Genomic DNA, 27428 nt, shown 5'->3' with positions numbered 1-27428 from the left:
TTCCTTTATTTAAAGTCTTCTTTTTCCATCTTCTATCTTCTTTCTTCTTTCTTCTATCTTCCTTCGGTTTCTTCCTCCATCTTCTTCTTCCTCCAATCCTCTGCTTCTTTCTCCAGTTTTCTCGTCCGGCATCTCCGTCCGTGGCATCTTCTTCTCTTCATCTTCTTCTTTTCATCTTCTTGTCTTCATCTTCTTCTCTTCATCTTCTTTTCGGGCCACTCCGCATCCATGATTGGATGGAAGGCTCCCGCTGTGTGACGATTCTCTCTTCATCTTTTTCTCTTCATCTTCTTGTCTTCATCTTCTTTTTGGGCCGCTCCGCATCCATGATGGCATGGAGGGAGGCTCCTGCTGTGTGACGCTTCTCGTCTTCTGACCGTTCTTAAATAGCGGAGGGCGGGACCACCCGGTGACCCTGCCCCCTCTGACGCACGGGGACTTGACGGGGACTTCCCAATGACGTCAGAGGGGCGGGTGATCCTCTTTTCCTGCGGCCTGCCAGGTTGCGTGCTCGGATAAGGGTCTGGTATTGATTTTTGGGGGGACCCCACGCCAATTTTTTTTTTACATTTTTAGGACAATACCATGCAAATTAGCCTTTAAAATGAGCACTTTTGATTTTGAACGTTCAAGTCCCATAGACTTCAATGGGGTTCTAACGTTCATGCAAAGTTTTGGTCTGTTCGCAAGTTCTGGTGCGAACCGAACCGGGGGGGGGTTCGGCTCATCCTTATTCCTGATGTGCATACTGATTTTAAGTCAGTGCCTCAGAAAGTACTGAAGCCATGGGATTATCATGGCAGCCTGGCAATATCACTCCCAATTTTACATGCCTGTAAAGTAGATGGTCATTTCCTTCCAGAAACAGCTGTTCCCTCCCCAACCATTCTTGTGATGAAGATGATGACACCCTGTTAAGATTTAGGATATATTATCATCACAGTATGATTTTGGAGCGCTATCTTTAAAATAAAAAATAAGAAACTAAAGCCTAAAATTTAAAGCTCAAAAAAATTGTTAAAAATCCTCCTGGGATGGATAAATTAAGAAAAAAAAGAATTGCTGAAATACTTTCCACAGATAAAAATGCAGTTCCAATTTCTCTCAAGTGCTGCTCAAATAAACAAATTAATACTTAGGTCACATAATCTCTGCTGAACAGGTGAATCAGCCAACCTGAACTCTGATTCCCTCTTTCAGCAGAGATGACATGACCAAATACATAGGCTTTTGGATGCGCAACTGGCACTAAAATGGCCTTTGAACAGCTTTTTCTCTATGACAAATAAGTATTTAGCCATCCTCTTAGACCCCTTACGGGGAGGGCTCAGTTGGAGTCCACCTGCACAATAGGGAATCTGTCCATTGATCAACACTGAGCAGGCGGATGGCTGGTCCATGTCTGCTACTCTTCTGCAGAGAAGACACAGACACAGTCTGCTCTCGTCGATGGATGGTCAGATGTAAACAGACCACTTGTCCATTTACACCGCCATCCGATCCGCCAGACAGATGACGAACGGATCCCTCTCCATCTGTTTTTAGCAGACAGGATCAGATCAGATGTCGGCACCTGTCAATGGACACATGTCCATTGACATCCACCGCTCCATATAGGAGACTGAAGTGTCTAAACGGGTCCACCTAAAAAACCAACAGGCAGACCTGATCGGTCCACCCATGTGAAAGGGCCCTTACTCTTAATTTGTCAGTCCCAAACATAGCCACATGGTAATAATTCAGTAAAACCTCCAAAAATCTTTTTATTTTTTTGTCAAAAGAAGAAGAGGGGGGAGAAACACTGGGGTTTATTTTCTAAAACTAGAGAGTGCAAAATCCGGCGCAGCTGTGCATGGTATCCATCAGCTTCTAACTTTAATTAAGCTTTGCCAAAAATAAACCTGGAGACTGATTAGTCGATCTGCAGAGCTGCACCAGATTTTGCCTCTTCAGTTTTAGTAAATCAACCCCACTGTCTGTTTTTATTAGTGATGTACTGATACTAGATACTAGGCATTTTCGTGAGTATCGGTACTCGCGAAAATGCTCCGATACCGAAAACCGCCTCCCCTCTGACAGTGGGGTTCAAAGCCATACGTGCCTTATGGCACCAGGACAGGGGTGGGAAAGTCCTCAGCACAGTGGGAACAGTATGACAGCTGGCCACAGTGACACTCCTGCTCCCGGCTGTCTTTTATCAATATGCAGCACTGCCGCGATCCTCTCCTGCCTCTGTAAACAAGAAGAGGGTGGGTGATGTCATAACTCCTCCCTTCCTGTTCCTGCAGAGAGAGAGAGAGCTGGCTGCTAGGCTGGATGGCTGGCTGGTTGCTACCCAATGACAGAGAGTGGGTGGGTCGCTAAGGGCAAGGGGCTGGACAACGTCAGCAAGTGTGTTTCTATAGTGTGAGGCAGCTGTGGAAGCGTCTCTAGAAGCAGAACCGAGTATTGAGGGGGAGCAAGTCCTGCAAACAGGTTAGTGTAGTATGTACAGTATAGTGTACAGTTACACCCTGGTACTGCGCCCTCCTAACACCCTGGTACTGCGCCCTCCTAACACCCTGGTGCTGCGCCCTGCTAACGCCTTGGTACTGCGCCCTCCTAACTCCTTGGTACTGTATCCTCCTGCCCACCATATTTTGCCTCCTCCTTCCCCCACCACCTGTCACCTCTGCCCGCATGTCTCCCAATGACCCTTCCATCGCCATCCTCTTCCCTCCAGCGATCACTGCCTTTTTCCTTTCAACTTTCCCACACCACAATCCCTATTTCACCCCACCCTCAATTACCCTGCCCTCACTTATCCCTCCCACCCTGCCCTCACACCAGCCTCACCCAACTCCCTAACAAACCCCCCCAAACCACCCCCCCCACCTGCGCGATAATTATCGGTAATTGGTATCGGCGAGTACTTGCAAAAAAGTATTGGTACTCGTACTCAGTGTTAAAAAATGTGTCGGTGCAACCCTAGTTTTGATACCAGGATAAAAAATGTTGCCCAGAGTTTTACTTTAACGAATCTTAGCTTTGAAAGACTTTACCAAATTACTCTCCATGCTGCATCCTGGTTTTCACCAGAAAGAATATGACTAGAGAAATGCAAAGGCATTCAAAAAGAGAGAAGCTGTTTAGTGAAACTAAGGCTAAACAACTAAAAACACTCAGACCATTATCAATAAATTGTTGCATTTGCCATTTCAGAGCAAAATCCAGCAGAAACATGGAATCACCATGCTGCTCACATCTGTAATGAATGATCCTAGCAGTGAAATCAATCAAACAAACTGCTAAGCTAACAATGTTGAACAGAGAAAAACCTGCTATTGCTATTACTTGTGGAAAATTCTAAGAAATAGTACTCCTACTGGCAAACATGAAGTTGCTATAATAATATAATATAAATATCCTATCTGCACAGGTAAGTTTTAGACTGCAAAAGGGTTGGGAGGTCTGATCAGATTTATGAGGTCCTGAATGATAGTTGCACTATAAAGAGGTGGTTTTGCGAACAAAAATGTTATCTTCAATGGTGTGTGTCTATCCGACTTTTGGATCATATTGCTGGAGACATAAGATGTGTCTACATGCACCTGGGCTGGGATGGACAGAGCATGGAGTGGAATCAGTGCTGTGTACAAATAGGTCCTGACATGTCCCTGGTGAGCTCAGTGGGGTGAAATATGTATTTATACATATGATCCTTTTACAAATAAAACGTAACTCTACTTATAATCAAAATAAAATAGATGGGTTAAATTATCCCATGGTTGTTAATAACTCCCAGGGAATCTATTGACTAGATATTTCAGTTTTGGTCCATGTTCCATCCTACAAAGTAATGACAATGGTCAGTCTCTCAAAGCTGAATTACACAATGATGTGTTTATCTAACATTGAGAAGAACTATAACAGAATCATTTGATTTTGGCCATAACATTTGGCTGGTACTTGGGTGGGGTTTTTTATAAATCATATTTTATTGTGTTTTTCATGTTTAACAATATAAAGAAAAAACAATGTGTCTGGTCTAGGTTGACAACACATACTTTAACTCAAGCTGTTGATTGTGACTCTTGTCTCATAGCAATGTTTCTTCAACATTTTCTACAATGACCTAATGGTGTACAAGCTCTTCAAATCTATCCACTTCTATTCCACAAAGGTTTTATTAGATGTGTTTCTGAGATGTTGTTTAGCATAGGGGTGAGATTAGGAGCATCCTTTGAGTCAGTTTTGTACTAGTCAGGAAATTAGTGTTGTAACTGACTAATAGGTCTTCATGTCAACGGTATCTTGTGCAGGCCCTTCAATTGAGGGTTGAGTAATAACTGCTATCAATACACCTGTTTTCAGAAATGTATGAGGTATTTGGTCATGGAAATGCAATGTTTTATTCAGTTGCATTGGTATATTCACCAGTTATCCAGGTCTACCAAATGTTTTCACATTTATTTGCATTTCCCAGGCTGCATAGGTTGACTAATAAAGGTTTAGGGAGGAAATATTTGACTATTTAACAACAACAGCACAGGCGGTTCAGGATTTTTCCATGATAGAATAATGGCTTTCCTTGTATAGTATAAAAGAAGGCATGGAAAGGTTTTGGTAGCTATAGTGGTGGTTAGATCCTTAACCATTCCCAAAATGCACCAGGATAGTTCAGAATTGAATGGAACTGAGAATTGGATGGAAGTATCCTGCTAATGGACTCTCCAAGCATAAGGAATCAGCAGGTCATATAACCTAATGGCAATCTTACAGGAGTTCTATGGTCACAGCATACACTTTCATTTTTTACCATCAGCGTTGTAATAACAATACAAACATTTTTTGACAATCCAATATAAGCTTAGTCGAAAAATGTCCTTTTATGTTGTGAGTTCTGCCTGTCTGCTAGCTATCGCTTTCTACAACTTCCTGGATTCCCTGCATGCTTTGCAGCTTCTTCTCTGCTCTTTGCTTTCAATTTCTGAAGACTACATATTCCATGGTGCCTTGCTGCCTGTAAACAGTGATTCCTGTACTGACTCTGCCTCCTGAAGCTCCTCTTAGCACATATGTAGTTCAAGAAGTATGCTAGAAATAATCAAAATTAAATTTTAAAATTATTAAGTCATTTCAATTTTGACCATAGATATGCTTTAACTTATTTCTAAATCTCTGATCTGGAACAGGTATGCAGGTTATTAAAATCAGAGATCAGTTGGAAATTTACATAGTCAGTGTCAGTCAGTGACTCAAACAATTTTAAAGCGAGAGGGACAGCCAGGTAACTAGCAATTTTAAACAGAGGATTTTAAATGGAGGGTCAGCAATGGTAGTCACCGTAGTTTTCCTATAATAGGTTTCACTTAAAAAGGCTAGGTTTGGAAATTTCCTGTGTGTGGCATAACTGACAAATAGACAACAGTAGCACTGGGAGAACAGGTGAAATGAGAGTATGAAAAGATCTGCATTGATGTAAAATATTGTATATTGCCAGTTAAAATCTGAGAGCAAATTCTCTCTTCTTTAGTTCAATATGACATCGCCCCATTCTTGCAGCACTTGCTTGCATGTGGGGGCGTGTGGCACAGTGATTGGGGTTGCGCTCTGTCCCTGAGACACAGCGCATCACAGATCCCTGTAAAGAGCCGATGATGAGGCTCTTTACCCATATGATCAGCTAAGTCCAATTAACAGCTGATCACATGTTAACAAGGAAATGCCGGTTAGTAGCATTTCTCTCCTCACACTGGCAGCGCGTGAGGAGGAGAGAGCCTATCAGCAGCATTTCCTCACAGGGGAGATCTGCACAGATAATCAGGGTACTGATTATCAGTGCCCTGATTATCAGTGCAGCCCCAGCAGTGATGCCAATCAGTGCCCATCAATGATGTTAGTCAGTGCTGCCTTTCAGTGCCCGTCAATGCCTGGTCATCAATACAACAATCAGTGCCACCAATCAGTGCCCAATAGTGCCGCCTATCCGTGCCGCATATTAGTGCCCATATGTGCAGCCTATCAGTGCCCATCAGTGCCACCGATCAGTGCTCATCAGTGCCACCTTTCAGGGCCCATAAGTGCCTCCTATCAGTGCTGCATATCAGTACCCATCAGTGCTGCATATTAGTGCCTCCTCATCAGTACCACCTCATCAGTGCCATCTTATCAGTGCCACCTCATGAGTGTCCATCAGTGCAGCCTATCAGTGCCCATCAGTGCAGCCTCATCAGCACACATCAGTGAAGGAGAAAAATTACTTATTTACAAAATTTTATTACAGAAACTAAGAAAAAAGTTTTTTTTTTCAAAATTTTCAGTCTTTTTTTATCAAAAAATAAAAAACCAAGTGGTGATGAAAATATCTCCAAAATAAAGCTCTATCTGTCTCAAAAATAATGATAAAAATGTTGTTTGGGTATAGTGTTGCATGACTGCGCAATTGTCATTCAAATGCGACAGCGCTGAAAGCTGAAAATTAGCCTGGGCAGGAAGGGGGTAAAATTGCCCAGTAGGCAAGTAGTTAAAGAAGCATGCTGCCAACTCTACCTACTGGCCTATTGTCTAGGTACAGCTGCTTGTGTTTTTATTGCATTATAATACAACAATATTATAGTTCAGTTTTTGATTCCTAGATTGAAGCCAGGATTTACAAAATAGAAAGATTTTTGGTATCTTTGGTAATCTTTGGTAACCAGAGAGAGAAGATAAAAAATGTTTGATAAGGATAGAAATAATACTAATAAATGTGGGGTAATCAATAAATAGGGCAAACATTTACCTCAATTCTAAATAGTAGATTAAGATAGAACCAATTTAATCTTCCATCCCTAAAATGAGGGGATGATCAAATGGTTGGGACAATAAACAGGGGGACAGGAGGTGGTAAGATCTGCCCCTTTTTCCAGCACCCAGAAACGCACCCATGACACTCCTGCTGTTGGGTTCTATTGTTTGGAGGAGCAGCCTGTATTGTCCTATAATCAAGAAAAAATGAATTCTTTTATTAGTGGTAATCCCTATATAAATATGGTTTATACTTTCAACATATTAAATGTTTCCAATCATTGGGGGTGATTAGCCAAGGGGTTCGTTTAAAAGGGGGGAGAGTGAAAGCAGAGCCCGTGAGGATCAGATGGCATTTGAAATCCTCCATAGCTCTGCGGACAATACCCCCTTTGCACTGCATAGGCAGATAACTGAACACCAAGGAAGCTCAAAGGGAGAAGGAGAAGGGGGAGAGATGGCCAAGCAGTCTCTCGCTCTCGTGTAGTGTTTCCCTGTCAGTTTAAGGTGTATGAATGACACCATTTATGCCTCTCTCCGTGCCGCCTGCGTCTGGTGTAGCTGGAGGGGAGTGGATGTGTTTGCAGCGCCATTGCACATGTCCATGAATTAAGCGGCGGATGGGGCCTCACACGTCTGGCCACCATCCGCCATCTTGGAAAATCCACATCCCCCAGGCTAGCGTCAGGGACGGTCGGACTGAAGTCCACCCTGCCCAGACAATACAGCAGACAGATGGGCTCTCCCAATGTGACAAGGGAGGAGGTAAACAGCTCACAGTAAAAGCGCTGGAAAATGGGAGAGAATGGGCAGGCTAATGATCAGCACCTAAGGGCCCAAGTAAAATACAAGACGTTTGATTAGAAACTGTTATTACAAGTGCCCTGGGCATCCATAGGGTTACCGGTTCTTCCCCAAACCTGGTGACTTCATTAAACAACAAAAGGAAAAAGGAACGATCGATTAATCATTGATTAGAATAAATAGCATCTGAACAAACGGCATCCATGATCAGTTCCACATGTACATATAATCGCAAACAAATAAACTACACAGTGTTCCCTCATCAGAGAAAAAGTGAAATAACAATTGGGTATAATAAAAATGAATTAGAGAACAAAAGAAGCAGAGAATAAAGCGCAAAAGCAAATTGAGGGCTATTCATGTAAAAAAGTAAAGTAAAAACACTATAAATCACATCAGAAAAATGAAGTTAAAGTTACAACAATACAGCTTCTGCTTATGCATTGGGCTAAAATGTTCAACAGACACTGGATTCAAAGAACAGAGGACAGTGACAACCAAACCAAATTTGAAGTAATAAACTTGTCTTCTCACCCTTTGTCCAAGGAAAAAATGCAAGTATTGGGTTTGGGTCTGACATTCTGTCCCACCCAAAAGATAGACCAATTTGAACTCATCAAAGATCTGAATTTGTTTTCACAAAACGAACGTTTAAGGTCTTCCTTGACAAAAATCAAAAACAGGAAACTACGCAGCTATCACATAACTCCCTGTGGAGTGAAATGACTATTAATGACATTAATGCCCTTGACGACCTGATGGAGCTTTGAGAGGAGGGCCACACCGATGAGACTGGGCCAATCCTACCGGAGGAGCCTTTTTCTCAGTCTGAGTGTGTCCCCCCTGCCGATGCTCCATCGGTTTCTTTCTTCTCAAAGGAGTACAAACCCAAATCTCAAACATTCTCTGCCCTTCAAGCTAATCCCAACATCTGGGCTTTCACACAACAGGTCACTAACAAAATAAAACAAACAAAATGGAGAGAGATCTCTCATTTTAATTTATCTTCTGATCAACAGGAAGCAATTCGCTCCATACAACAGAACCCCAATATAATGATAAAACCCTCAGACAAAAGGGGCAATCTGGAAATTTTGGACTGTGCCCAAAATGAAAATATGGTCATGGACTTTTTGAAAAACCGGGAAGGGTACAAAAGGGTATCCCAGGGTTTTGTCAAAAATATTGAGATCCAGTATAGGAAACTAATAGGTTCTGCCTATTCTATAACCTTATTACGAGAAAAACATGGGAATTTCTGAATATACAATCACTAAAGACCCCAACACTTTACGCACTGCCAAAAATCCATAAAAGTCAGACCCATCCCCCTGGTCGACCCATCGTCTTGGGTAATGGATGTTTGACTGAAACAGCCAGCCAGATGGTGAACGTCTACCTTCACCCCCATGTGGGATCTCATCAGAGAAACTGTGGACCTTCTGGGGGCCCTTGATGGGATTCACGTCCCAGAGGGGGCCCTTTTGGTGGCTATTGATCTACAACTCCCACCTCCCATGATCTGGGGGGGGTTGGGGTTGTGGTTGGCTTCATCTGTGAACGTGATAAAACAACAGGACCTTTTTTTTTTTTTTTTTCACCAGGGTGGTGAGGAGGAGTTGTGTGGAGAAGACACCTGTTTTGGAGAGCTGGGAGTCTGCTAAAATATTCGACAAGGACTGTTAAAACCTTGGGGTGAAGACCCATCCACGAACTCACAGTCCGGAGGCATCCATGATTGCTACACAGTGGCAGATACTGTGACTGCCTGGACCCCTGTAGGGGGAAGAAAGATCCGGTGAGTGCAAGCAGTATCAGAGTATAAGGAGCCACCACCTGGATAAGAAGTTTTCCTACAGAAATTTGAGATTGAACATTTTAAAATTACTTCCACAAGAACATTTTTTTCATAACCAATGGAATTTTTCCTGTCCAACAGTACTGGTTAAAAACACACCAGTCACCTTTTATGTTAGATACCCTGTATTTTTTGTATGACCAAGCACCAGTCACTTTATTGCATAAATAGCATAAATTTCTGCACCAACACACTTTGTTGAAATGATTGAGGCACTTTATTTTATAACTTCACTTTTATTGCAAAAATTTAGCACAAGTCACAGGGTTTAAACCCAAAATATTCACGTTATAATTTCTGATATATATAGGATTTTTGTATCATTTAGAAGTAGAGTTTAAGTTTTATATGTACACCACATAATACACAGAAGAATTGCTCACTATGGGAAATAAACCCTTATAACTCCACCAGGGCAGCGCCATCTCTACTCCTGCTTTTTATCTTTTTCCTCTCTTATAGGCCCTGGAATACTTCCTATGAAATGCGAGAGCTGGGCGTACCGCCATCCATTTATCTTCATTAAGTCTCTATGTGCAACTAAATACTGAAAAGTGCATATTTTTCCTTTCTTAGTAATATCTTTTAATTGTGCCTCTCTACTTATGATCCAATTTCCTCCTACTTCCTCCATCCCGGGGGGAAAAAACACATTATTTTTTAAATAAATCAGTGGTGAATTATACTCCCAATTATTATATACGTGAATCTGGTCCCAAATTTTAAATGTGTGTTGTGTTATAATATGTGTATCTGGACCTAAATTTCTAAATTGTGGCGGATTCCATAATAGGTATTTCAATCGTGCCCTACTTAAACCTGTTTCTAACTCAACCCATCTTTTATTGGTGCCCCCTTTTACCCAAGTCTATCGCCCGTGATAATACAATCACATTATAATACTTTTTGAAATCAGGTAAAGCCAGCCCCCCCTGCGTTTTCTCTCTACTTAACACCATGTATGCTATCCTTGGTTTCTTGTTATTCCAAACAAAACCACTTATTAATCCTAATCATTTTTTTAAATAAATTTGAGGCAAAGGGATTGGAAGCATCTGCATCTTGTAGAACACCTTTGGGGCAAGCACCATTTTGACTGTGTTGATTCGCCCAATCCATGAGATCGGGCGATGTGCCATTCTTTTTATTTCTAATCTAATTTCGTCAAATAGAGGAATAAAATTTAGCAGATGAATCTTCTTCACTGATCTTGTTAACTTAACCCCCAAATATTGGATGTTTTCCCTCCACAGGAAATGAAATACCTCTCTGACGTTTTGAAATCAGGTAAAGCCAGCCCCCCCTGTGTTTTCTCTCTACTTAACACCGTGTATGCTATCCTTGGTTTCTTGTTATTCCAAACAAAACCACTTATTAATCCTAATCATTTTTTAAAATAAATTTGAGGCAAAGGGATTGGAAGCATCTGCATCTTGTAGAACACCTTTGGGGCAAGCACCATTTTGACTGTGTTGATTCGCCCAATCCATGAGATCGGTAGATGTGCCATTCTTTTTATTTCTAATCTAATTTCTTCTAATAGAGGAATAAAATTTAGCAGATAAATCTTCTTCACTGATCTTGTTAACTTAACCCCCAAATATCGGATGTTTTCCCTCCACAGGAAATGAAATACCTCTCTGAGTCTAGTCACTTCCTGGCTGTCAATATTGATATTTAGGGCTTCTGATTTTCCGAGATTGATTTTATAATTTGAAAGCTCACCGTACTTCTTCAATATAGACAGTAGGTTAGGGATCGAGATCCTAGGTTTCGTAATGTAGAGAAGGACGTCATCAGCAAAAGCTGCCAATTTATGCTCCTCCTTCCCCACTGTACAGCCACTAATATCCGGATTTTTTCGGATCACGGCCAGAAGGGGCTCTAGAGTCAGTACGAATAGGAGGGGGGATAGCGGGCATCCTTGCCTAGTCCCATTCTCCATTGCGAACTGAGCTGAGGCTAAGTTATTAGCTTTCACGAATGCTGTGGGGTGGTTATATAGAACTTTGATCCGTTTTAGCATTGTGTCTCCCACTCCCATGGCTTCAAGCGTTTTAAACATAAATCCCCAGTCTACTCTGTCAAAGGCCTTCTCGGCATCTATTGACAGAATTAGGCCTGGGGATCCGCTGCTCTTAATGGCCTCTGAAATGAGCAAGGACCGCACCCCATTGTCTCTTCCCTCTCTCCCCAGGACAAAGCCCACTTGGTCCGGATGGACCAAGTAAGACATCCTTTCCTTAAGCCATGATGCATGCACCTTTGCTTATAATTTAATATCTGCGTTTATTAGCGCTATCGGCCTGTAACTAGAACAAAGCATGCGGTCCTTGCCCTCCTTAGGAATCAAGGGCACTGAAGCCATCAAAGCTCCCTCACACAGTTCGCCTTGCGTCCCAAGCCCATTCCAGAACCGACAAAGCCTAGGGACCAGGGAGTCTTCAAATCTTTTAAAAAAGCAAGAAGTGAAGCCATCTGGACCGGGGCTTTTCCCTGAGGGAGATGATTTTAAAGCTAAGCGGATTTCTCCTTCAGTTATAGGACTGTCTAGTTCTTTTATATCATTTTCAGTCAATCTGGGAAGCCCCGCCTCTTTCAAAAATTCACCCACCCTTTCCTCTTCCCCCCCCCCACTGCTTTCACTTGATCTCACGGAATATAGGGATGTGAAGTACTGTCTAAATTCTTCACCTATCTCTCTCGATGAGAACCTCATTTCCCCTTTTTTTTTTTAATTCTATCGATTAAATTTACGTCTCTTTTTTTCCTCAGGATTGTTGCCAAATGTTTACCCACTTTGTTACCCCACCTATATTTATCTCTGAGATGTCTATTCATAATCCTATTCGTCTCATTCTCCATTAGATCTTTTAATTCTTCTTCTTTTAATTGTCAGTTGCTGCAATAGGGGCCTATCTACTCCTCCATGGGCTTTATGTGTCTGTTCTAGCTTATAAATCTCTGTCATAAGTTTCTCTCTCTTTTTGTCTCTTTCTTTTTTCACTTCCGCACCTACAGAAATCAGAACCCCCCTTATATATGCCTTGAAGGCTTCCCATAGGACAGCCTCCGAAATCTCTCCAGTGTCATTTATCAGGAAGAACGAGTCGATTTCTTGTTGAATTTTTCCGGCAATCTTAACATCCCTAATTAAATTCTCGTTTAGACGCCACGTATACGGGGGTTTTTGTAGTCCTTTTACTCTCACTTTCATCAAGACTGGAGCATGATCCGACAATGTTCTAATCTCTATTTTCGTCCAATCTTGAGTAAATCTCGTGCACGGGGGAGAAGAAAGTATAATCTCTGACCTTAGCATGTTGTACCCTCCATGCATCAATCAACTGATAGTCATGTAATTTTTGTCCTAAGCTCATCAAGAGATTTTTGCTCATCCCCCGTGCACTTGATGAACTATCCAAGGCTGGATCAAGGCAGAAATTGAAGTCTCCCGCCAGTATCACCCCCCCTCTCTAAATTCAATCAATCTATTTAGAATCTGGGAAAGATATTTGGTCGGGCCTCTATTCGGGCAATAAACATTGGCGAGAGTGAGGATCCTCTCCCCCAGTTTAATCTTTAAAAAAAGAAAGCGACCTTCTGGGTCAGATTTCCTATCTATTAGAACATAATTTAACCTTTTAGAGAAACCTATTGCCACCCCTTTTGCCCATTTTATGGGGGAGTCGCTGTATATCCAATTTGGGAAATTCCTTGAATACAGCTTGATACCTGACTCCCACACCAGGTGGATTTCCTGCATGAAAACCACGTCTGCCCCATACTGCTGCAGCTCTCTGAGTACCTTATGCCTCTTGGTGGGGGAATTCAACCCTTTGACATTGTATGTCAAGCAATTAATATCCATTCAACCTGATCCTTTAGGCTCCCTTAGTTCCCGGTGTTTGCGCGTTACGCTCCTCTTGAAAAGAATCTGCAAGGGCCTTCCACCTTCCACCCCTCACCCGTCCCCCCCCTCTCCCCCTCTCCTCCCGCCCCCCCTCCACCCTCCCCCCTCCCATCCCATGCCACTACCTGGCCACTAGGTCGCAGTGTGGAGAATGCCACCTTCTCGCCCTGCGCCCCCTCATACAATGGAGTGAGGCTCTCACAGCGGACAGCAGTGCCCCCCCCCCCCCCCATCGGGAGGGGGGGAAACACAGAGGCCCCCCTAACATTCTCTTACTTTCCCCTCTCCCCCGACCCTCCCCCACCCCCTCACCCCAGCCCCCATCCCCCTCCCACCCCCTCAGCCTCTGAACCCCAACTGATTATTCCAATACTCTCAGAACCCTTTATCCTCCCCTCTCCTTCAGTTATAGTAATACCCCCTTAGGGATGTTTGGGGCAGGGATACCTAAGTTCCTACAAAAGTCCTGTAAGTCTTCTAAATGTTTCATTCTATAATTCCTGCCTTCTTTCATCACATTCAAGAACAATGGGAAGCCCCAGCTATATTTTATATTTGCTTCCCTCAGTGAGTCCAATAAAGGTCTCAATTGGCGTCTCCTAGCCAAAGTCCCAGCAGAGAGATCCGAGAATATTTGAATTTCCTGATTTTTGAATTTCACCGGCTGGGCCCTTCTTAATTTGCTCCGGATCTTTGCCTTATCCTCAAATTGATGGAACTTGACAATGATGTCCCTGGGCACATCCTCTCTCACATTTGGGGGTTTTCTTATCCTGTGGACTCAATCTATTTTTAATTCACAATCTGGGTTTCTGCCCAGGAGTGGGTTAAAGACTTCCTTCGTCACTATAGTCAGATCTTCTCCTCTCTGCTCTGGTAAGGATCGAATCCTTAGGTTTTGCAGTCTGTTTTGATTTTCTTGTTCTTCCAACTTGTACAGCAACTCCTGTTGATCCAACTGTAGTGTTTTTAATTGCTTCTTTAAAGCTGTAATTTCCTGTACCTGTTGTTCCGACATCTCCTCAACTACTTCTACTCGCTTTAGAAGATGGCCCATGTCTGTCCTTACGTTGAGGATCTCTGCTTTAATTGAGTGTTCTAGCTTAATAAACATGCCCCGTATCTCCGTTTTAGTTGGGAGTGCTTCTATGGCAGGGTCCGCCTCCATGCTTAAATCTGGTTCCACTTCGGAGGGAGTCCCCACACTGGGGGTCCCCCCTTGGGCCCCTTTATTTTTAGTTGAGACCTTCTTTTTGTCCTTGATTTCTTGTTGTCTGTTATCCATACTTGGACTTTTTAAGTATTTTTGGATTGAGCTAGAGTTTAAGCTGTCTCTGGGCTTATTTGGGTCTGCTGTTTTTTGGGAGCGACCTCTCATGTTCCTCTCCTCCCTGCTCTTCGCTAATTCCCTTTTGCACCAACCTTATCACCTCGGCAGGGAGCTGCCCAATCAAGGCCATTTTCAATTTGGCAGTCTTTAAATGTCTGCACCCAAGTCCAGTTTAACAGCCCCTATGAGAATTGCCAGAATCGCTTCACCAAGTACTGTCCTGTTAGAATGACCCAAAAATCACATCAATTCTTCCTCATTTCAGGCGGAAGAAATAATAATAAGACAGGTAGGATCTCTGTTCCCACTACAGCTGAGCTTCCCCACCCACACCAAACTTGCTGGAGGGGCAGCAGAACTAGCCCCCCTTCTAAATCCTTCAGACCTTTATGCCTTATTTTTCTCCTTTGCAATATATTTTCACAATCACCATATACAGTTCAAATTGATGTGAATGGGCTCAGCATTGCTGATCCTACCTGGATCCTACAGACTTCAAAGGGGTGACCAGAGCTTCCAGTGGGGGCATCTTTCACCCTCTCTAAGGCGAACCACAGACTTGTGTTTAGGGATCGCAATACTTCATGATCCTCACAAGTCTGCCAGGGCTCCGTCTTTTGTAAGGCGCTTTGTAAGCACAATCTTCAGGTTTTACAGGTTCTTGCGTTGTCCAGCTGAAGGGTTATAGGGGGTGGGATGGAGCGAAGTCAAGGAGCCAGGGCGTGGGGGAATCAGGAGACGTCGTGGCGGCGTGCTGCCGCTCCACCGGGTGATCCAGGTGCTGTTAGCTATGCACCGATCCGCGAGTGTAAAGCAGCTGCTTCTCCCCACCTCCGGCTGCCTCCTGCTGAGTGACAACTCCCGCCACCTCGGAAGGAAAGAATTATCTGGCTGTCCACGGGCTCTCACCCCGTGCTGTCCCGGCCACTACAGCTATTCAGACCTCTGTCCTCCATTGCGCCCCTACCAGACCCCTCCCCCGATGCTAGCACGTCACATCCCGTGCTGCGTCTGTCTCGGTGTCCCGGGCCGCCCCCATAATAAGTACTGCTTTTACTATTAAATAAGCCTTAGTGCCTTTTGGTCTGTTATCCGCAGATGCCTATCGGATAGTCTTGGTATCAACGTACCTTTTTCCCCAAAGCACTTTTTGCTTCACATCCCCCCTATCCCCCTCTGTCACTATAAACACAGTGCTCTCCCTGACCTCCTCAATGCTGCGAAGTGCCTTATACCAATTTATTGGAAGAGCCCACGAGTGCTGAGTGAGCTGGACTGGCTTGGGAATGTGACGGAGATCATGGAAACAGAGGAATGGGTGGCCACATGCAAAGGAACTCATGAGCTCTTCGACCCAATATGGGCCTCATGGCGGAGTCATACCTCAGGACAGGCCCCAGTCTCCTCTAGTCTAGATATTGCTTTGTTAACTTTGGCGGATCCTGCATTTGGGCAACTTGTCCAGGTGAACCGGACCCTGAATCAGGTTCAGAACCAGATACAGAACTAGCATTGATATTCCTAGTTTAGTCATATCCCATCAGCCAATGAATCAGATGTGCTTGCTGATTTATAGAGACCTTAGCGGTACTTGTGTATATTTTTTGAATATTTTTTCATGTTTTATATGTTCCTACTTTACTTTATGTGAGCCTAAAGATACTGTAGGGTTTCTGCTTTGATTTATTGTGCGATCCATCTCTCCTTCCCCCAAAGCTTGAAGGGAATGTCCACTTAGATCGAAGATCTAGTACAGGGCCGGGTTTTCTAATAGTAATAGTTATAGTTATGTTGTAAAGACTTATTGCACTACCGATATCAGTATTTGTCCTTGAGATGAATTGTGCCTTCCCTTTCCCCTTACCCCTTTTTCTGTCCATTGTTTTGTATGGCTCAAAATGTAAAATAAAATAAAGATTATATAAAAAAATAAAAAATAAGCCTTAGTGCTCTTCATCTTATATGGGATCATGTGAATATTGTTATTGACCCTGCTTTATGCAACAGGCTTATATAATATACCCTCAAAGCTGGATTTTCATTTCTGAGGTTTAAAGGCATAATGCCTTTGCCTCCCCAAAATCATACACTTTAATGCAAAACTTTTTGGTGTTTTACTACTGCTAACCTGGTCTAGACTATTGTTCCAATGTGTAAAAAAACATATTGGAAATATTGTGTGGATGACCACTATACAGCTTAAAGCTGCATGTTTGTCTCTGCCACCTACAGGTACATTATACAAAAACACACTGTCAAGGTACTCCAGGCAGGTCCTATGAAAACAGTCTGTGGAACAGAATGTGTGGGGTAGGTGCACTAACCAGAGCCCAGGATCCATAGGAGACAAGGGAATCCAGTTAAAATCATGCTTTAATGAAAGGCAATTAAAAGTCTTACATGATGCTGTACACACAGCTACTAGTTGAAAGATCCAAATCAGTGAAGGAAGGTATGTGCCAGAGGGGCTGTGAGGGCTGTAGGAGTCCATGGCAGAAGCCTGTGATGGAGCTGCAGGTCCGTGACAGGAGGCCGCCGACCACAGCACAGGGATCAGAGGAATCCCTAGGAATAACGTCACTGGAACTCAGGAGGCACTCCATGGGCTAGCAGGGCACGTGGGAGTGCACTAAAGAATGGTTTAAAACTGGTAGTCAGGATAACATGTTTTCTGGGCTTGTCCCTTAGTCAAATTTGACAAAGAAGCATGCCCCGAAACATGTTATCCTAGCTATCTAGCCTTATTATTGCATTAAAGCATGATTTTAACTGGATTTGCTTGTCTCCTGTGGATCCTGGGCTCCAGTTACTGCATCTACCTCACACAGTCCATTCCACAGACTGTTTTCATAGGATCTCCCTGGAGCGCCGTGACTGTGTGTTTTTGTATATTGTTTTTACCACTATCCCTGTGGTCACTCTAAGGATGCCCACACAAGTCCACATACCAGATGTTGCACCTTTCTCTGGCTGCTGATATCCAACCACATTGTGATACTGCAATATAGCGCCTTATATTCTTTTATATTATGGTCACCTACAGGTAAATGCCTAGTTTTTCTAATTGAAATATTACATCCTAAACGTATCTTTACTTGCTCTCACATACAGAAAGCATGATGCATAACAATATTGAGTACTCAGAAGTTCCTTAACGCTACCAAGCACAGCCAAATGTGCCTTTTTAAATGTTGACTATGATTGATGATACATCAAGCACAGACAGTTACAGATTAAAAATCACTCACCTATAACACATGTTAGAATCTGCTGCAGTGCATAGCAGATATTTCTCACATTATTATAGTTGCAGCGTTTGCTGTGCAGTATTAGCAGTTCACTTACTGAACTTATTTTTCTGGAATTGCTATTAAAAAGAAAAAGCATTGAAATCACATAGGTGGCAAGAAGCTCTCAGAGGTTCATCCACTGTTTTGTATTAAGCCAATGGCTTGAAATAAAGAGCTATGCAGTTATCAAAGGTCAATTGAGGATTAAGATTCATGAAGGAAATTGTAAAAGAATAGCAGCTCTGTTGTAGATAAAAGATAGGTTTCTCTTCCTGAAAATAATTACATTGTAATTTGAAGTAATATCAAGAGCAAGAAATCAGCATAATAGAATCATTTCATAGAAAAAGTCTTTTTATATGAAAAAGATACAGCTGTTCTTATAAGAAGCAATATGTGAATAGGGTCATAAAATAGGAAAAATCAATAATCTATTTTTTTCACAGCTTTTGAAAACAAATCAAACTTCTTTTGTACTATTATTTTAAATGAGTTTCGGTAAATCCTCTTTGCTATATTGAATATATGCAATACCATTTTTATGCCAGGCACTCCACGCAAAGGCACATCTGGTTCATCTGCTGATCTCCAAATTAGTGTAATTGTTGTTTTAATCATAATCGCATGAGATATTCCCATGAGCTGAAATTCAAAAAAATTCTTACTGATCATGTGGTTATTTTAAATGGACAAATGAGCAGCAGCAAATGGCAATTTTAAATTTGCCACAGATTCTCTTTAAGGTCCCTTTCACACTGATCAGCTTTTCTTCAGATTTTGCCTTGTCAAAAGCAGAAGAAAAGTGCATGACCATTAAATCCTACAGAGCTCTTCACACTAGTCAGTTGCGTTATTAAAAGTCCAGCCTGCTGCATTTTTGGTGTGATTAAAAAAAAAAAAATGCACCAAAATGCACCTCCCCTATAAAATGAATAGAAAATACAGAAAAAATGCATCAAAAACATTTTTGGAGTCACATGTCCTTTTTTCACAGGTGCAAAACGCACTGAAAATACAGTAAAAACACGTCAAAATGATGCCAAAATGCATTTGCATGTTTGCTATGATTTTGCAATGGAGCAGTGCGAAAGCACCCTAAAGCAGGACTTTAGGCAGATATAAAAAATACCAATTGACGCTGGTATGTATTTGTAAAAAAGGAAGAAGGCGCAAGTGAGTAGCAAATTGAAGAATTCAGATTGACAAAAGGGGTTGCTCAAATAACCTAAGGATCCCAAACCTTCGGTAATTTGGGCAGGTTTCCTTGTTGAATAGCAGTCAGGTTTTCATACAGAATGTACAGTAAAGGTGCATTTGTGATTTGAAGGCTTCTGTAAAAGTTTGTTTAGGAGGGCTTCCCATGGGTTCAGGTATAGGCTTAAAGTGTTTGCAGAGATTTTTTTTAATTAAAATAACAAATGTATTATATTTACCTTCTCTATGCAATTACTGTAGATTGCACAGTGTGGTCCTGAACCTCCTCTTCTGGGGTTCCCCCACTGGCGCTCTTGCCTCCCGCACTTCTCGCTGTGCCACCACAGGGTGCTGCTTTCTATCGTGGTACACCTGCGGGTTTGATCCTGAGACAGGGTGTGTGCATTTATTGACACACACATCATGGCTCAGCCCTGTCCCCAGTTAACTGTTCACGTGATATGATTGACAGCAGCAGGAGGCAATGGCTCTCATAGATGCCTCTGTGAGAGGAGAACGAGGAGCTGCTACAGATGGGCACAGTGCTGGATTGAGATGGGACTCTGGTATGTTTAAAGGGAGGTGAAGGGGTGATACAAACACTGGGACATTTTTTACCTTAATGCAGAGAATGCATTAAGGTAAAAAACATCCAAACTTTAGAACCAATTTAACCACCTCAATACTGAAGGGCACTGATAGGTGGCACAGATGGGCACTGATAGGCTGCTCTTATGGGCAATGATAGGTGGCACGGATAGGTGGCACTGATGGGCACTAATAGGTGGTACTGATGGGCTCTGAATAGCAGCACTGATTGGCCTCACTGATGGGCACAGAATGGCCTCATTGATGGGCACAAATTGGCATCATTGATGGGCACAACTGGTGTCACTGATGGGCACAGATTGGCATCACAGATGGGCACATAGTGGCATCACTGGTGGGCACTGTTAGGGTTGCACTGTAATCAAGGCACTAATCTCCTCTACAGGTCTCCCCTGTGAGGAGATGCCGCTGATCAGCTCTCCTCTCTTCACACTCTGTCACTGTGAGGCAAGGACTGACTGTCCAATGACCCTATATTTATATTTGCCTCTGTCTGAACGGTGCTGATTAGCCCTGTGCTGATCACATGCATCCTCCCAAGAAAAGAAAAAAACCTCTTTAGCAATACACACCAAACTGAGTATGTGCAGCCTGACTGCATAGACTGTGTGTTATTAGGAAATTATCAGGGAACAGTGGTGGTAGGGGAGGAACAGAGAAGACTGGATCAAACAGCCTTTTTACACATTGCAGAGGATTAACCCATTAGGTTCCACAGTGAGTATAACAAGCATGTTTACTGCATATATAGACAGATTTTACTGTAGTGGGTTTAGTAACATGTTAAGTATATATTCAAAGAACAATAACAGGATTGTAGTGAGAATTAGACTTAAGGTGAAATGGGAAAAAAAAGACTGATTTACCTATTAAAAGAGTACTAAGGCAACATGTTGAATTATTGTATATTTCTTGTGTCATGTACTGTATGTTTGCATACCTCTCAACTTTTTGAGATGGGAATGAGGGACACTTATTAGCAAAAGTATGTAGGCATAGGACACACCCCCTGTAATCCCTCCTTAAAAGAGAATTCTACAAAAAAAAAGATTAGGTAAACACACAAGTGTTTTTTTTACCCATACAATTCTAGACTGACTTTTGGAATATACAAATGCAACAGTTCAGAAATTGGATGAAAGGTTTAGCACCGGCAAACACTTTTTGAAAGATAAAAAGTGCATTTTATATACAACTATACCGATCAGACCAAAATGAGGGACAAATGAGGAGGAAAGAGGGACAGAGGGTCTTTGTTCCAAACCAGGAACAGTCCCTTTCTGCCTGTTTATCCTGCCTGTTAAAGTGGTAGTAAACTCTCTTTAACCACTTGCCTTCCACCCCATAGCAGATCTACTGCTACAGGGCAGCTCTCCTGTACGTGATTCCACACTTTTGTCTGCAGCAGGCGTGCCCCTAGCAGACCACTTCTGCTGTGGTTATGCACAGCAGAAGCGGATCTGCAGGTGTCGGGCACTGGATTTTGTGTTCCTGCAAAGCACTTATCTCACTACACAAAACAGTGGCTAGGCACACCGTCACTTTTGTGGGTGGAGCCTGTGACAGTGACGTCATCACGTTTTTTCTTAGGAAATTGATGGGACACACACAGTAAGCGGGACGAAGCTTGTGGAGACTCCGCGATCTCCATCTTTGACACACCACTGTTGTTACGCTTTCAAAGGATGAAACATCTTGTTAGTGCAATTCATTCAGCTTATTAAATTACCTTGTATGAACTATTACACTACGGGAGCATTTTTTGTTTTTATTTTTTGAGTACCATGATCTCAGCTTCTACTGCGGATGTTGGTATAGGTTAGTGGGAGACCTGAATTTACCAAGTGCCTGACAAGACCACCTTTTCAGTGGTCATCTATAGTTGGTAAGGAGCCTCATTTCTCACTTGGGTGTCAACTATTTTGGATGCTGGATTTGCTTTTCACCACATTTCCTTTGGAGCATCACTTTCACATTATACATGGACTTTTTTGTTGGTTGGAATTTCTTTTGCACCATTTGAAATCGGAATTATTTTTTGCACTATTTGTGATTTGGATTTTTTTGTTTATTCTTCTTTTCAGTGATTGGTTTATGTCATTTTTTTCACTATTCATCACTTTACTTATTTAAAATCTACAACTTATTTAAGGAATTTTTTTGTGATATCTGCCATAGTTTTCTATGTGAGAATTCTTTTCACCACTACCCTCATCTTAATTTTTTATTTTCAAATATAATTTTTTTGTCTGTTGTGTTAGAATCAGTTGGGCTTTCACCCTCATGCCGCGTACACACGAGCGGACTTTTCGACCGAACTGGTCCGACAGTCTATCCGACGGACTTTTGGTGGACTTCCGACGGACTTTCTAATGAACGGACTTGCCTACACACGATCACACCAAAGTCTGACTGATTCGTACGTGATGACGTATGACCGGACTAATCGGACTAGCATACAGACAAGCGGATTTTTTGACCGGACTCGGGTCCGTCGGAAAGATTTAAAACCTGTTTTATTTCTAGGTCCGTCGGACTTTTGGGAAAAAAAAGTCTGCTGGAGCCCACACATAATCAAATTGTCCAACAGAGTCCGGTCAGCCGGACCAAGTCTGCCGGAAAGTCCGCTCGTGTGTACGCGGCATTAGTCTTTTTTGGTGTGCTAGTTGCCTTAGTTTTTATTTATTGAGAGTTTTTTCACCATCACTCTTTTTGGATTTATAATTATTATATATTTTTTATATAATTTCATTAGCACTGCATCTTTATTTTATTTTAATTCATTTGAGTTTAGTATTGAACTTTTTGGTGCTGCCAGATTTTCTATACTCTTCTTCATGTTTTTAAAACTCAATTTAATTTTTTTCTAGCGCAGCGTTAACCTTCGGGTTTCTTTTATGAATCCTTTGATCGCCCCTGATGTTTAACCCCTTCCCAGCCAGTGTCATTAGTACAGTGACAGTGCATATTTTTAGCACTGATCACTGTATTAGTGCCACTGGTTCCCACAAAGTGTCAAAAGCGTCAGTTAGTGTCCGCTGCAATATCACAGTATCACTATAAGTTACTGATCGCCGCCATTACTAGTATAAAAAAAAATTCTAACATAAATACTGTATATAGCACAGTTTGTAGATGCTATAACGTTCGTGTAAATCAATCTATGAACAATTATTGTTTTTGTTTTTACCAAAAACATGTAGCCTTCCCGCATGCTCCCTCACCCACCAGCCTGCTGAGTAATCCGCCATCCTGCTCACTCACCCACCAGCCCGCCGAGTCACCCGCCAGCCTGCTCACTCACCCGCTCGCCAGCCTGCTCACTCACCTGCTGGCCCGCCGAGTCACCCGCCAGCCTGCTTACTCACCCGCTCGCCAGCCTGCTCACTCACCTGCTGGCCTGCCGAGTCACCTGCCAGCCTGCTCACTGAGCCGTGGCTCCGGCCCGCTCAGCAGTCTGCCTGCAGAGTCACCCGCTGGCCCACTAACTCTTTCTTTTTCCTGTTTTCTTATTTCTTTTTTCATTTCTTTTCCTCTGGCAATTACAGCTGAGATTCTGGCTGCTTCATTGCAGTCCATAAACATTAGTGCATCAGCCCAGTGTGTTTTTGTTTCTGAGTGCGGCTGTACCATTTCCAAAGCCTCTTATCCCTTCATACTTTAACCATGTTCCTCCCCCTTTTTTCCCCTGTGTTCCATTTATGTGCTCTCCCATCTGATGCACCCAGGCCGTATGGTCCGCCCCCAGGGGGTAGTGACGGTGGCTTGTTTTGGGCTCTGGTGCTTGGGTAACCATGCACCTTCGAGCCCTTTGTGTGTCAGTGGGTGGACAACACTGCCCGCTGTGCCATTGCATGATCGGCTGCGGCGTCTGCCTGTGATGATGTCATTCGCAGGGATCTCCCATGATGGCATCGTCTGCGCCCGGCGCCGTAGCTCAGCATCACCTGTGTCAGCGGCATGGCGTGGTGCGATTCCAGCTCAGGTGCCAGTCGTGGAGTTTCATTCAGGAAATGCAGCAGGTGGAGTCTCTTCACCACACCCCCTTCCTATTATGGTCACTATAAAAACCCTTCAGTCCATTATGATCTCAGCTTCACTCTGGAGGAACAGGGAATCACTACACCCATGACATCCAGTAGGTAAGACTCAGTGCTGGGATCTGCTGACACCTGTTTAAAGAGCACAGTATTTGTTGCCATGATGGGGTAATTTTCCCTGTGCAATACAAATGCTGGGATAATTCTCCCGGTGGAATATAAGTACACAGTATTTTTGATTTGTTGTCCTTTTAGGTTTGGATGCTGATTGTCTAGCCAGTTCCTATTCATTGGGTGTATCTACCTTCAAACATGGGATATGGGACAGCAAGTGGGAAATATTGTCTAACACTTAATTAATAAGTAAATAAAAACCAGCAGACAAGCTTTGGATAAAAAAGGCCGCGGTTATTTATTATTGGTTTCAAACGTTTCTTGTAAATAAATTAACTCATACTTTCAAATATTATAAATAAGCTTTAAGCTAACCTAGCCACTACGGCTCAGGCTGCAAAACACAAATCCCAACTTTTAATAAATTAAAAACTTTATTCAACAAGAAACATATCAATACTCGTCCCCCTTTCTTTAATTTTTTTTTTTTTTTTAAACAAAGGTGACCCTACCACATAACAACAGCCGCGACAATAAAATAATAAAAAAAGGGGGGGGGGGGAGAGAACACCACAGCTCCTCTTCTGAGGCGAATGAGCCCGCTAGCCTCATTCGCCTCAGAAGAGGAGCTGTGGTGTTCTCTCCCCCCTTTTTATTATTTTATTGTCTTATTATTTTATTGTTTTTTATATCCCTAACTAGCCTAACTCCATCCAGTTCAAACCAGATTTTCCCGGGCTTTTACCTATGACTCATGACAGGTCACCTGTAACCCTCTCTGAGCCATGTGAGCCACCTGTGTTTCCCCTGAGAGCAGCAGGCTCCCAGGGGGAACTTGAAACTGCCATTCCCGCCGCTCTCCCATGAGGAAAAGGGGTGGCAAGAAATTGCCTTCCCCCTTTTCCTATCATGGGACAGCAGGCGGGAAATATTGTCTAACATTTAATTAATAAGTAAATAAAAACCAGCAGACAAGCTTTGGATAAAAAAGGCCGCGGGTGTTTATTATTGGTTTCAAACGTTTCTTGTAAATAAATTAACTCATACTTTCAAATATCATAAATAAGCTTTAAGCTAACCTAGCCACTACGGCTCAGGCTGCAAAACACAAATCCCAAAAGTCAGGTGGACCCAAGAACACTTGACCACAAAACCCCAACCCGCGGCCATCTCCACACAGGTGCTCAAGTCTGCATTAAAAATGTCCAAACCTATTTCAGATAAATGCACTCCGTCTGACCTATAAAAACTTTTGATACCACCCTCCAGTTCCGTGTGCCTAAAAGATAAAATGCCTAGGTCTGACAGGAGTTTTGACACTGCCCTATTAATCCTTTTTCTGATTTTTTCAAAGGGGCGTCCAGAGGGAGGAGAAAGCCACTCCCATCTTTGCACAATCTCTGAAAAAATTACCCTAGTGCTGGGAAAAGTTAATTGAATTGTTTGCAAGTCGTCCCTAATTTGAAATATAATATCCAACATTGTTCTTTTGCCAATATAATTTCCCCCAAGATGTATGATTAAAACATCTGGTGGGGGAAAATGAAGAAGAAGTTGCAACATCACTAAATTTAAATCAGACCATAACATACCTCTTTTTACACTCCAAAAAACCCTAAATGTATTTAAAATCCAAACCTAGATTAACACTATAAATTCTGTGCTGCGCTCTGCGCTGTGCCCAGTAGATGAATGAATGTCCAACAATCCAAACAATGCAGATTTTACCTGAAATGAATCAAAAATTTTTGTTAGGGCGAATATATAACAAATATCTATCCGATTTCCTTCTACCAAGCTTTTTTATTGTGTTAACATCTAGTCCTAATCTTGCAGCTTCAGTAGCAGCTCCAATCCTAAATGAATGAGACGTGAGCTGATCCTGATCTAAATTCAAACTTTTAAACATTTCTTTAAAACACATATGAACTGATATTTAGTAAGGGGTAAACCCGATTCATGTATGAAAAATTTCTTACCCCCTGCCGGCCTAACTAAAGCATATTGATTAACTAAGAAAACTGGACAAATGTGCCAACTCACGCAATTCTCTAACTGTATCCAAGAACCCCTGCCCAATTGGTCCGTTTTCGATACATTAATCAATATCCTAATCGAATTTTTAAAAATAAGAATTTCTGAAGTTTGTATAGAGACCAACTCAGACACTCTAAGCGCGACAAAAAATATGATTGAAAAAACAGCTTGAAATAACTTTGATTCGAATGCCGAAAAACAAACTTCCCAAACAAAGTTCGCCCAAGACTTTTGGGGTAATCGGTTTGCGTGAATCACTATTAAAATTATCTCTCTTATAACCTTTTAACGCCTGCTTAACCGAAAAATATTGCATGCATGACTGCATATTATTAATTTTCAAGAAAAAAGAAATACCAGATAAGGTCTTCTGCACATAAGACCAAGAGTAACGTTGAGCAAATAGGAAACTAAGAAATTGTAATATTAAACTTTCAGAAAAGGAACCCAATGGTTCATGAATCAAATTTAAAAATTTTAAATAAAGAAACCAGGCCGATTGATACCCAGCCCAAGTCGAAGGTGCTACTGAATTAATGATGTACTCAGATATGGGCCTCAAACCAGGTCCCATAAATTGGGTGGACATGACAGTCCCACTCGGTCCACCTCCGGGAATAACTGGAAGAAACGATCCATCTGTAGGCGAGATAATGCATCTGCCAAATCATTGTCCTTACCTGGTACGTGAACAGCTTTCATCCAAATGTTAAGGCTTAAACATTTAAAAATCATATGCCTTAAAAGAATGATAACTGGAGGAGATTTTGATGTTAAGCTATTGATGGCATACATAACTCCCTTATTATCTGTTCTTATCAAAATCCTCTTTTTTCTGAAAAAAGATCCCCAAATTTCGATGGCTGCAATAATGGGAAATAATTCCAATAGAACTATGTTTTTTAAATATCCTTTTACTTGCCAATTTGGATTCCAATGTCCCGCGCACCAATGGTTCCGCCAAATAGCAGCAAAACCAACTGATCCTGCGGCATCCGTAAATAGCAAGAAATTTTTATCTAAAATGAATTCCTCCTGCCACATAGCTCTACCATTGAAGTGATAAAGGAACTGCAGCCAAACTATTAGGTCTTCTTTCATATCATGAGATAACCGGATATGGGAAAATAGAGATTTCAAACCAGAGATTGAAATATAAAGTCTTCTGGAAAAAAATTTACCCACCAGCATAATTCTGGTAGCAAATGCTAACAGACCTAAAAGAGACTGCATCTCCTTTAAACACACTTTCTGTTTTCTAATTAAACTTAACAGTAACATTCTAAGTTTTTCAACTTTAGAATCAGGAAGTTTAAATTCCATCAAATTTGTATCCATAACTATACCTAAAAACTCCAAACAGGTTGAAGGCCAAATCGTTTTTTCTTTTGCCAAAGGGATACCAAAATGACTTCATATTTGAAAAAAAAATTATTTAATAAATTGCAACAATCAGGAGAACTAGGGGGCC

This window comes from Aquarana catesbeiana, linkage group LG01 (assembly GCF_042186555.1).
Source record: "Aquarana catesbeiana isolate 2022-GZ linkage group LG01, ASM4218655v1, whole genome shotgun sequence".
Lineage (NCBI taxonomy): Eukaryota > Metazoa > Chordata > Amphibia > Anura > Ranidae > Aquarana > Aquarana catesbeiana.
The sequence above is the reverse complement of the archived record's forward strand: the minus strand, read 5'-3'. Positions refer to the sequence as shown.